We start from the raw sequence: 13,345 nt of genomic DNA on the forward strand, positions 1-13,345 counted from the left end.
TTAAGATGACAAACCCTCATTGAATTAAATTTTAAAAAGAAGAGCTCATCTGATAATTACATTCTCACAGGGAAGCTGTGCAACACCGTGTTACACGTTCTTCATCAGATTATTGAATTATGGGTTTTTCTGCAGAAGTTTATTCTTTTTAGTCTGTTTTAAGCACCGATTAAGTCGAAAGCATGAACGTGCATTGAGTGCCACTATAAAGCCTCAGCCTTTCTGTCAATTTTCTCCTTTGGACACTTGTGGTATACAAATACAAAATGCTTTAAAGCAGCACTAGAGCATAACCAGAAGCTCAAGTGCTTTTTTTTGTTGTTGTTGTTTTTTGTTTCGCTGTGCTTATGCACAAGGTTTGCAGTTCTTATTCAAGTGGTTGCAGTATCTGAGTTTGGTATCCACTTCCTATAATACACGAATGGTGACAGTAAGTATTTCAGCCCACAGTGTTTCGTTAGCCCAGTTTAACCTGCACGAGTTTCTGAACGCCTGTGTTAAGGGTGTTGTCACCATAAAGAACAATTTTATGACAAGTTGAAACAAATACACAGTCTATCTTGGGGACTTTAACTGCAGAAATGAGGAGAAACGGGGAGAAAATTTGTCCTTTAGTTGTGGCTGTTTAAAAAAAAAAAAAAAAAAAAAAAAAAAAAGGCAAATTTTGTAAATGGCAAACATTAAATTCCTGTAGCACCTATCAGTTAAATTCATGTATACTTGAAGTATTTTGTCGGTCTGTTTGAGTTCAACATTATTGATCTCAGAGGGTTATATTTGTCTTTGGTATTTGCTCCAGCCTTCCTGTTCAGAGGCAGCTAGATCAAGTCCGAGTTTAGCTGTATTTGTTGTCCTGGCCAAAGGGTGAGAGTAGTGGCAACCCGTGAATCACAAACGTTCTTTGGGGAAAAACTCAATTGAAAATATTTCGCTATTAACATCTAATTCATTCCAATTACGGATGAGCTGATAGTTGATGGCAAACCCGTAACAATTGTGTTTGTTGCTACAATAAGTTTGAATTTGTCCCTTTCAAAATGACCGTAAAATGGAGGAGCATTGAGTGAGTTAATGCTAGCTTGTTGACTTGTCTAGGGTCGCTTCTTTCGATTAGTTGGTATGACCCTTAACAAAGTTATGACATAAAATCTTGTGATATGGCAAATTTGTACCTCAAATAGAGAAGTGTTTGTAACTTTTGAGTATCTGTGAAAGATGGGGGGGGAATCATATGAGGGCGAGGAAAGAAAGAACAAATCCAGCTGCCCATCTCTGTGCTTTGTCAAAGACGGCCTGCTCCAGGCAGACAGCTCGACAGCCTGCCTGGAGCTTACCCAGACAGAGTTGCAGCATGCATATGCACAGCCATCCATCTCTAACTCTTATCTGCTCCCAGGCTGCTACTCTGAGTGTCTGAGTGTTTGTGTGTCTTAGGACTCTTTGAGTAGAGTTGTTCTGGCCCGGTCACACTGACAGCCATATCAACGGTTAGTCCGGGCTGATGGACTGCAGAACAACTCGTCCATTGTTTGTCTGAGTAAGTGTGGGTGTGTATGCTAACCCATCAGAAATTTTATTTCTACAGGCCACTTATGTCATATGGTCTGTGCTAATGTATCTTGAGAAAGAGTAAGTGTGTGTGTTATATGTGGTGCAATGTAATCTGCCAGAGGCGGGGATATGGCTCATTGTGGCAACAGCTCCACAGGCCAGGGACACTGCCTCTATAGTTCTTGAGAGGAACAAAATTGCCAAAACATGTTTGGAAACTATGCAAACTGAAGCAGGGACTAACCTGCGCTTGAGTTTAGACTTTTCTCATCTGTGCACTCTTTAGGTATCCTGAAGATATGAAGACCTAATGGGATAGAAAAAAAAAAAAAAAGCCTGTGTGACTTCTTAATAAAACCAGATTTGAAAGAGGATGTCTGGATTAGTCACGCCTGGAGCTCATGGTGGATTTTACCTGCAGTCACTAAGGTCGAGTTATTGCTGAAGGTTCAGAACGCACAGCGAAAGCTCATTGAGGTTTATGTAGTGTGACAAAGGGTGTGTAAGGACCTGGGCTATCCATCTCATGACTGAGCTGCTTCAATGAAATATTGATAGCTCGAGCTTGGTAAAAAAATGTCTGTAACTGGTGTTCACGTGTTCATCTTCGGAGTGTTATGTGTATGTTGCTGCAGCTAAATGGATATCGAGTGTCGCTTTTTTGAAACATGGTCTCATTGATCAGACCAGTCGTGCTGGGCGAGTAGTGGTAAATCTGCTCAGGATTAATGAGAGCAGAGCTTGCAGACAGGCCGGGCAGTTTGATGCCACTAACTGCCAATGATGGATAACAGCTAATGGACGATATCTTTGTTGATAAGTGGCTCTTAATGACTCTGTTTTAGTACTGAGATGGAAAAACAACGTTCTCTCTGATTTTTCTCTAGTAAAAGAGCAATAAATTTGTGTTTTGGAGGCTGATGATGTAGCCGAAGACCACACAGATGTTTCCTGCTTAAGTGTCTTGTTGGCAAAACAGTGGATATTCTGGGATTCTCTTGTAGTAGATAGTGCAAACTTTCCATTGTATGTCTTCAGTGAATCCACTCAACCTGTGAAACCCAGCAGAGTACATGTTAAGGTTGTGTAGCTCTAACATCCATGCACCAAACTCTCCCTCCGTAGCTATTGTGTTCACTTTTAGATGCTAATGTCAGTAATTAGCTGGGGTCAAAAACTCACAAGTGTTTCACACAACTCGAAGACTGCTGGCAATTTAGTTCCAAAACAAAGCTAATCCAGAGGAACTGTTTTATACCTAAGCTCAGGCTTCAGCATCAACACTCCACCTTTTTTGTAATTAAAAGGATTCTCTGTGGACTTGAATCTGTCGGCAATGAGCTTTGTGTGTGTGTGTGTGTGTGTGTGTGTGTGTGTGTGTGTTGAGGGGGGGGTAAGTGAGACACAAATTGGTAAATTGGGGAACTGCCATCCATTATGTAATTGTTCTGATTTCACTTCTCCATGAGGTTGTTTAATTTCATAGAAAATGGTTCTGCGGCTGTTGTTTAGCAGTCATCTCTTACAGGCTTTACTTTGATTTTTGTTGAGAACTAAGCAGAAAAACTCAAGTTACTGCGGTGTGTGTGGTGCTAAAGCTTGTTCTACAGAGAATGTAGTAAATCCACACACTTTTTTTTTTTTTTTTCGCCACTACTCGAAGCACGAAGAAGAGATTGTGTGCTGCATAGAATTAGTTTTAAGTATGTCCTGGATTGGGAGCGTTGCCTGCTGTGTGTCAGCGCACAGCTGGAGTCATGCATGCACTAAAAGCCTGATCCCAGTAACACGGCTGCTGGCCAGGAAAGTGACCAAGAACACAACACAGAGGGAGAAAGGAGAGCTTTCGGCTAAATGTTACCTATGTAATCACTCAGGACGCAGAAGAGGGAAGGCAGCGAGTGTGTCTTTATAGGTGTTCTTGGTTGCAGTGGTCTAGTGGCCTGCTGCTGTTTCCTGTGTTCTCTATAAACAGGACGCAGATCTCTGTCTTACCGTCTGCTACGCTCTTCTTTTATCTGTCCTTTTCTGTCTGTTCTTTGTTCCCTTGTTCCTCCTCTTCTTCCTCTTCTACCTCTGCTTGTACATACAAGATATCAAGAAGGGGACAGGCACCCAGCTCTCAGCACATGTCATTAAGGAAAGCACAACAGGCTGTTGTCTGTTTCACGTAAGATAAGTGTGACATTGTGGAGTGTCCAGGGAGTCGGAACCAGCTGCTTCATACCTATTTTCTACATGCTACATGCTCTATTCCTGTTATTCCTGTTTTTCCTCTTTGGGCTTCCCTTGGAAAGTTGTCAGGAATATTGAGCTGTGGCTGCAGTTGCCTGTGATAAGGGTTGTTGTCATCTTTTGTTGCTTTTCCTCTAGTCCCTGCTTTGCATGAATTTGGTGTTTGCGCATGCAAAGAGGGCCACAGGGCCCCGCGGGGGCCTTCCTTTCCCACACCATTGGACGCACGAGGTGTTTGACAGAGCAGGGGGTCGACGAGATGGCTGGGAGGAGGAGGGCAGTTGCGCAGTTGGCCCGGGATTGGCAAAACACTGTTTGTTGATGCTAAGACCAAAGATGTCATCTTTGGACTCCCTCTGTTGCAACATACGCTACAAACGGAGTCGCATAACACAAACAGAAACCCTGGCTGGAAACCAAACACACACACAGACGCACACACACACGTACACATAAATACTTCATGCTCATAGAAAGCTGTCACACAAAGGAAAGAGACCTTTCTGCCTGTCTTGCAGTGTCTGTCCTCTTCCCTGTGCCTCTTTCTGCCAGTCTCTGAAAAGAGAGCGGGACGGTTGGGTTCAGTGCTTGGACACGGCTGGCTGGGTGTTCACACTGAGCTTCACTGATTTGACCGTTTGTCAGATTCAGCACTATCCTCACCACCTGTTAGATTGTCCCGAACAAAGGTTATTTCAAAGCCTCTCGGCTTTCTTCTGCTCCAGTCCTCCTTTGAGGCCTCAATCAGTGCCCCTCCACTTTTGCGTACTTTTGCTTTCGCGTGCAGGGTGAAAAATGTGTTGAGACATGCGTGAGCCTTTCCACAAGATTTCTTAACGCAGAAAGATAACTTGGGCTTGCTAACAGAGATTTCTTCATTTGCCTGCCAACAAGCCCCTCCTTTCTCAGCATTTGTTAGTCTGCCACAGCCACTGGGGTTTTGGATTTACGACAGGAACTACGTCGACCCAGGCTGAATGGAAAGAGGCCTGCACGGGGGAAGAGACTGTTAGACTTTATGGATTAATAAAGGGCATAAAGGGTGTTAATAAGTGAAAATATAGGTATAGGCAAAATGTACATTGCAAAAGACCGTGCCACCGCCACCCCCGACAAACTGGCTAACGGAAATTTAACCTTTTTTTCTTTATCTTTTTTTTTTTTTTTTTTTTTTTTTTTTTTATCATATCCTGATCTGAGGATTTAAAGCATTACAGTAAGCTCACAAACCTGGATCAGCCACATCTGGCCTGTCCATGATCTGCTTTTTTCTGCTAAGTCTTCACAAAATCTCTAATTTTTCATTGCTTTGGCAGTGGGGGTCATCCATTTTGTTTTTTCTCTGAGCAGAAACCGAACTATGAGATACTCATTGTTTCATGTGAACATTATAAAAATTCGACAGTGGCTCTCTGGCATGAATTCTTTTTTAAGTGCTTTTATTCAGTTTGAGCTGCATGCTGATTGGCCCCTATAGTATGAACCTCATTTGGATGTGTAACGTGAGTTTTCGCATAATTTGACTCTTTGGATGGTTATGCCAGTGGAGAGTTTGCCTGCATTATCTCCTGTTCTGCTGACAAATCTTCCTGTTTGGACTGCTCATTAAACAACCAGGTGTTCATCTGTGAGACCGAATTTAGGCTTCAGTGTCGGATCAGTGCAGAGCCTGCGACCGAACACGAGCACCCGACGCTGTAGTATAAGATGTAGCTTCAGAGTAGCCCGATGTGTTTCTCCCCAGGAATTTACATGTGACGTTGGTAGACCTTCCCACTTTGATTGAAATGTGTTGACATGAGATCCCGATTTGCTTGAAAACTCCAAATTCAAGAAGTAACGGGCTGTAATTTAATCGGGTTTGATCAAAATACCAATGCAGAAACCAACCATTTGATTCATTTCGAAAAAGCTCTGACTGCCCTAGCAAAGAATCAGGTCAACGTTTGCACGTGTTGTCCCATTCGACATCTTATCTCTTTTTGTGTGGCAGAGGTTTCAGTGAAACCGACTGATGTTTAACCCTCGTTTCTCAGAGAAGCAGAGTTGCACCCGTTCCCCCTTGTTTTCAGTTGCCATTGTTTGAAGCGGAGGCAGAAACCCCCGCTGCAAACCGGGGGCCTTTCTGCACACCTACACAGACGCACGTTGAAGAAGCATACGCTCTAAAGTGTTTGCACAGGTGTCGATAACTTATCATGGCTCCGCTGCAGGGCGCAGTGTCTGTCTGATGAAAATTCAGTTTTTAAGCCCAACCACTGCAGCATCCTATAGGCATGTGCTGAAAGCCGTCACATTCGTAAAGTCTGTTCTCCTTTTTGGTTCACGCCATCAACTGTCACATAAATTTTTGAGGTTTTAAAGGTACTAAAAGGTATTTTTCTTTTTTTTCTTTTTTTTTTAGAAGGAACAGGTTGAGGGGTGGTCTGTGGCGTAGAGGGTTAAACAGGCGCCCCATTTACAAGAGGCTACAGTCCTCGCTGCAGCTGGCCCCGGTTCGAGTCCCGAATCGGACGGCCCTGTGCTGCATGTCGTTCCCCCTCTCTCTGCCCCCTACTTCCAGTCTCTCTGAACTTTCCTATCCATTAAAGGCATGATACCCCCCAAAAAAAAGAATTTAAAAAAAAAAAAAAAAAAAAAAAAAAAGAAAGAACAGGTTGAGTTGAAAGTGAGGCAGCTGCACAAGTTGGAAGACCTCCTAACTTTGCTGCACTGCTGGACTGGAGCCTAGCTGAGCACAGGCAGGTCCTGTCTCTTTTAAATGTAAAATATAAGATGAAAAATTGGGTGCATGTTTTTATGGTTAAGAACAGAATCTCCAAACCACGATGTCTCTCTCTCTCTTGTCTGCTTCTTGTGCAGTTTGTGGTCATGTTAACACATCGCACTCCTACAGCAGAACGTAGGATGAAAGTAGAAGGAGGAAGAGGTTTGCACTGCAGACAGACTCGATGTGATTTTTCTATTTGCACTGCAGTGTTTGTGTGTGTGTGTGTGTGTGTGTGTGTGTGTGTGGCTCTGTAGGCTTATATTGTGACTGTCACAGGAATCTGATGAGTATTTATAGAAGCTCTTGCTTGTCCTGCTTTCAATTTGCAGATGGATCACATTCCGCTCAAACTTTGTGAAGGTTTCTGTTGAGAAAAGAGGGGCGCAAATAACACACGTTTAAGACACCGAGAGGATCAAGGAGAAAAGTAAGGATGAAAAGGATGACTCACTCAGGAGGAAACAGACACCTTTGGAGGCCAGGATCCTTCATAAACTGATGCATACCTGCACTGCAGTACACCCTCCTCACAGTCACTAATGCAGGAGTGTGTGGGCTGGAAGGAAGATTTATGGTGTGGCCCTTGTAATACAAACTTAATATACTCATATACTATATGCAGACCAGCAATATAAAGTCCCAGTCGTCCGGGATGATGACTTGGCTTTTAAGTAGGCCAAGGGCCAGATTGCAGGACCCACATACACATAAGCCCACACTGAGTCATTTTCACTTTCATCTCATCTCTGTGGATTTTTTAAAAATAGCAGATTAATCCAGTGAAGTGAGCAGTTGAGGGAATTTGTCAGTTGTCCATCCCCATTTCTGCCTTACCCCTGCCTCTGCCTCTGTCTGTCATCTGCTTTGCATTCTTTCTGTCCTGCTTCAAAGCTGGCAGAATGTCTTTGGTCTGGTTTGACCTTTGGATGGGTGTGAAAAGAGTGAGGATGATGGATTTATAGCGTAATAACAAAGGACGGAGAGCTCCACTGTAAACTCAGAAATGACTGATCGCTTTCCAAAGTCCATCGTTCAGACGTGTCTGACCACATGATAATGCAAGAAGTGCCCCTGAGAACACGCTTGATGACGCTGAGACGGGTGATACGACGGGCTGTTATTGCGAGTGCACAACCAGGAAGTGTGTTTGAGGCTTTGCAGTGATTTTCTTTTTTTCTTTCTTTCTTTTTTGTTAACCTGTAGCTGTGATCTGAACCCTTCTGGCCTCTCAACAAACCAACTTTCACCATAACCAGCAAAGATATTTTAAGGAAATGTATTTCCTGTCTCTCAATTTCAAGATTGCACAAGAGCTGCAATTCCTTCCTTTTTAACATCCTTTGCAAAGCAGATGTTTACTCTCCGTCTGTCTCTCTTGCCTCTTCAAGGAGCATGTTTGAGTGACGAGCAAAAGAAGAAGTGGGATCCCCGACGCTCCGCCCCCTCTGCTGGTGGAGCACCCTGCACATCTGACCAGAGACCCATCAAGTCACTTGGAAAGGTACGCGCTTTCCAATTATGTGGCCCTGTTCAGACACACCACTGAGGCCATGTTTGAATTACAGTCTTTCCTCAGAGATGTTTTTCACCAGCAAACTTGTGTTTACATGCAGTAAGAGAAAAATAGCTAAAGATGGCCTGCATTATACATTGGGTTATGAATGTTTAAGTAATCATGTGTTTGTTAGCTGGTGACTTTGCAAACGTACAGGCTCAGATAGTAGTAGCAGTAAGTAAGGTAATTAAAAACCAGTATGGAAAACGATCCACGCTGTGTTTAACAGACAAAGAAAAGGAGTGCTGGTACCCAGTTTACAGCCAAGTTTCTCAAGAAGCCACGAACAGCCAGTTTTGGTCTTTTTAGATATCGGTGTCATTGTTTTAGTCTCAAATAAGCTCATGTGAAGATGTTTAGTCTTAACAGAGTGGCTCCAACTCCACTGTTTACTGCACGCTCGGCATTGTTAGCAGCACACGTAGCAAAGGGTGCAGGGCAGCAGAGCAGACAACGTTGCGGCTGGATGAACAGGGAGCGTTTTTTGTTTGTAGGTGTGTGGAATGGTTCCCTTTATTAGCCCCACTCAACTGCATGCAGTGTTCAAATCCCCGAGTTTCTGCAGTTTTATTTGGTGGTGAAAGTCAATTAACCAACAAGCAATATGAGCACCGCTGTTAAATATAAACTGGGAACTCTTCTGATTGGCTACAGCCTCTCTCGTGCTTTTTGTCTGTAGCTCTCTGGGTGTGTTTCGTGTCTTTACACACTGTGAGCCTGTTTATCTCAAGGATTATGTGTGAGCCACTCGTTTTGTGTAAGGATACGCACAGCTCAGAATTCAAAGCGTATACTTTACACAAAAGGCTGAAATAAAGTGCGTGACTGAACACATGTATGGACGGTTGCAGACTTTCATAAACTGGTAGTACCAGTATAATACCTTAATACTGCTATGGAAAAAACTACATTTATGGCAACTCAAAGGAATCATGTGATGTGTTTGTACTGTTGTTTGTTGGTCCTATCAAGAGGTCAGTGAATAATAATAATAATACATTTATTTGTATAGCACCTTTCACAGAAAATAAAATTCACAAAGTGCTTTACAATACGATGCAAGTCAACATTTCATATACACATCATATGCACACATAAGAAAACACAGTAATTGCAGAAAAGCACGAGGCTACAGAGCAGATGGGCACTTTAAGAATGGATAAAAGCTATTTTAAATAGGTGGGTTTTCAGATTCTTTTTGAAAATGTCTAAAGAAGTTGCAGACCGTAGACAGAGAGGAAGAGAGTTCCAAAGAGTTGGAGCCACTACCTCAAAGGCACGATCACCCTTTGTCTTTAGACAAGAGCGGGGGACAGTCAATAAGCTCTGGTCTGAGGACCTAAGAGACCTGGTTGTGTTATAGGGGTGGATCAGGTCACAGATGTAACCGGGTGCCTGATGATTAAGGGCTTTGTATGTGATGAGAAGAATTTTAAACTGGATGCTGAACCTTATAGATCCTGTTGGATCTAGTCAGTAACCTGGCTGCAGTGTTTTGAATAATTTGTAGACGGTTCAGAGATGATATGTTGAGACATGTGAAAAGTGAATTACAATAATCTAACCGGGAAGACACAAATGCATGAATAATCATCTCCAGCTCAGGCCGGGACACAATGGACCTGAGTTTTGCTATATTTCTGAGCTGGAAGGAACAATTTCGTGCTAATGATTTTGTGCTCCTCAAAGCGCATGCTTCGGTCGAAGGTAACCCCAAGGTTTTTTAGCTTTGACTGAGCAGCTGATGAAACAAACCCAATACTCTGGGCAATTTTGGGGGCTGAGTTCTCAGGTGCAATAATTAAACACCATCTTATGGTTGTGGTCCCAATATCCTCCTGTTGTCAGCATTCAGAAACTCTCTGCTCTGTAGTTTATGAAGCTTTCTTACACCTGATTTTGTTCATGTATTTTAGATATTTGAACTACCTCTATGCATATAGGGACTTAACTCCCTCTTAACTCCGGTGCCAATGACTTTCAGAACCTCCTGCCTCACAATGAACAAATTTCAAAGTAATAATGTATTATATTTATGCTAATGTCCTCATTTACATGCATTATGTTAATGTAACAGACCATTCTGTGCGTTTGTGCCATTTGTGAATGTGTTTTAAAAAGAATGGGTAAAGGAATCGTATGGCGCTACTGGTGAGATACGATATGAACTTCAGTCTCGTTAAACGAAGAAGAAAATGGCTCAATACTGATAGAAATCAGCTTTGTTGGTGGCACCCCGATAAACTCACGTGTTAAGTAAGCCTGTACCTGCAAATCGGTTCTTTAACTACTTTAACCGGTACGCATTGGGTCACTGGAAACTATTGGGTCAGTTTATAAATCATACGCGATTGTTGGTGTCAAAACGTCACGTTTTTGTGAGCATGTGTCAGGACTAGTCAGGACTAATCAACTCACAGAGTGTGATGGTGAATAATAGCGTTCGTGTCAGGCCGTGTCACCAAAGCCTCCACTGAACCTCAACATTTCTACGCTAGAAGCGAGTCTGCCAGAGAGCAGGAAGTTTAAAAAAATGAACGGAGAAAGTATATGAGATTTATCACGTCGTGGTTCATGTGGCCTGGTTTCTGTTGCTATTCATCAACTTTAATGCATGTACTGTATGTCTGGTTTTCTGGTGTGGACCAGCAGCTGCATTCTCTTCGACCATCAACGTAACACCAGCCGTGTTGGTAATGCGTATTGATTCTGGCCAAAAATGCCCCAGTGATTGTAGATTGAAGTGTGTAATTCCACTTTGCTCCTGAGCCAAGTTTTGCATTGATAATCAATTTCAGCTGGGACTTTTGCGCTGCCGTTGGCAGTTCTGTCTGTTTTACTCTTTACCCCTTTTTGCACCAAGCTCTCCAAACTGGTATTGACCAATGCAGCAAAAGGATAGTGCTGCATTGATTGTTTTTTGGCTGTTGGTGTTTAAAAATACATATAAATAAATCTAAAGCAGTGTTTGCCTTGACAGCAGTCTTTGCACTTTCTTGTTTTTAGCGGTTTTTGTTAAGTCTCGGAGAAGATTTTTTTAAATATTCATTTGTTAAAAGTTTCTGAGAGCAGCTGCCTGGTTCAGAATAAAAGGTTTGGTGGTTTCTTAATGTGTCATGGGGTTGAATTTAATGCGTGTACATGCATTTAGATGAGATTTCAAAATACCTACAATCAAAGGGTTGCAACTTCCAAAGTGTACATGTTAAAGCATCACTGGGAAGGCATTGAACTCCCCATTTTTGCGCCCTTACATAAATAAATCTGTGCAACACAACTAAACATACTCAATCTCCTCAGCGTCCAACCTCCTGTGTGATCCATTTTTCCTTTTGTCAGACTCTTTCCATCTTGACTGCTCTCAGTCCGTGATGCATAACTGCTGAGCTGCGTCTTGGACTTTAATGCCAAATTGGCTCGAAAAGCTATTGTAGTGAATATCTAGACTATTCTTTTTTTATTTTTATGCATTTTACGGGTTCTTTGCTACGTTGTTCCCACATTTTAGAGTCATCAGAGTTTGGCCTGCTCTACATTTTTATTCCTGTCACTTTTTTTCTATTTCCATTCCTTTTTCTGCTTTGGTTTTCTGGTGAAGTTATTTCAAGAAGGCACGTGGAATGTTTCTAAGCTGCCATGCTGTTATCCTGTGATGCAGCTCATGATTCAGCCTTCACTCATTTGGCAAAATGGGAAGAAAAAAATGTGAATTGTCACCAGTTGTTGTTTTTTTTGAGCTACAAATTTAAATCCATCTCCATCTTGGTTACGTCATAGATGGCAGGCTGGAAAATTGCCAAATTCATTAAATGCTTTCTTAGGGTGTTGCCGTTAATGCAGCCCCTGCTCTCCTTCAGAAGCTCTGTTTTTTTTATTTGAATAAATTAACTTGTATAAGCTAGCAGAGGTGGTTGCACAGCTCCAAAGTGGAATGCATACAAGCGATTGTCTGTAAATATATAGATAGAAACTTAGTCATGCTGTAGATCTATTAGACTTATTTCCAGAGTCAGTCCTGTGCTCATCAACTCAACCTTTTCCCACCAGTTGAACACGAGGATCGTGTCTCACTGTCCCTCATCAAGCCACAGGCTTTGCTTAGTTTTACTTCCTCTATGGAAGGATTCCGTGTTCTGCAGTCAAGGTTATGATCTGATGCGAAGCGACCTCCGCCGTTTTGCCAGAATTGGCTGTGTTTTTTCAGCTAGTCCGTAGAGAGAGTCACAGAGACTGGGGCTTCAGGCCACCTTGTTCTGTTTCGCTCCCTTTCTATTAGCCCGTGTCACGTTCTGCTCCAATTCAGAGGCACTACGACTGCTCAGAAAATCAGCGCTCCCATCAGTGTTGTCTTGGAAACTGTTGAGCTTAGCAAGTTGATACGACCCAAGGACATCTTATAGATTTTAATAGCACCTCTGAAACCCCCTCCTTTTTTTTTTTTTTTTTGGTTTGTTAAATATGCTTCAAACAACGTGTATATCCCGTTAATTCATTAGGGTGGATTATGTAACTACGAAATAAATTTGATTTAAATGCTTTGCCAGCTTTTTATTGAATTAATTTGAAACACAAATTCCACCACTTTCATGTGCACTCATACAAATGCTATCTCCCTCCCTTCCTCTTCATTTTCTTTGATGGATATAAACATATAATCCCCAGAAGAGAGGCTCTCCAGCTCAGTCTCAGTCGTAAACTGTAAAGCAAGGGAAACTCTGGGTCCTCTTGCTGAGTTTTTCCAAGCGGTTGCGAGAAATGGTGGTTGTGCAATCTCTAAAGGGGGATTAGGCCTTTAGAGGAGAGGGAGGCAAAGATGAAGGACACAGAGAAGGATGTGAAGAGGGAAATTGTGTTCTTGTAGGGAAGTCGTGATGGCAACCACTCCTGAAAGACAACATCACCGAGAGACGGTTCTCCCTACTAAGTGGGGGCAGGGTGGCTGGGAAAGAACATGCAGGATTCCTAGAATGGAGATTTAATAGAAACGGTAGAGTGTGGCGACGGAGAGAAGGGGTTCTGTGAGTCTGTTTAATGTCACCAGGGCCAGGCTGTTAAAAAAAGAGACTTCAAAGATATGTAAACTTTAGTGACACACACACACACACACACACACACACACACACACACACACACACACACACAGATGCAGGGCCTGAGGCTGGCGTGAGCACAGAAGAGACCGGAGGTGTCCTCTGCCATGCCCGATTAGAAACACAATGAGTTGAGAGGCATCG

The 13,345-nt window shown here is 42.7% G+C and overlaps 1 protein-coding gene across 2 annotated transcripts in view; it reads left to right on the top strand.

Annotated features, from left to right (window-relative positions):
- The window catches only part of galnt1 (UDP-N-acetyl-alpha-D-galactosamine:polypeptide N-acetylgalactosaminyltransferase 1), a 44,506-nt gene that overhangs the window by 10,523 nt on the left and 20,638 nt on the right, over positions 1–13,345 (top strand). Inside the window, exons 2-3 of one of the 2 annotated variants that reach the window (XM_075465424.1) lie at positions 6,886–6,983; positions 7,945–8,057. The gene's annotated coding sequence lies outside the window, so the exon portion shown is untranslated. The remainder of the gene's footprint in view (positions 1–6,885; positions 6,984–7,944; positions 8,058–13,345) is intronic. The other variant, XM_075465423.1, reaches the window with a different exon arrangement.

This window comes from Odontesthes bonariensis, chromosome 5, assembly GCF_027942865.1.
Source record: "Odontesthes bonariensis isolate fOdoBon6 chromosome 5, fOdoBon6.hap1, whole genome shotgun sequence".
NCBI lineage: Eukaryota > Metazoa > Chordata > Actinopteri > Atheriniformes > Atherinopsidae > Odontesthes > Odontesthes bonariensis.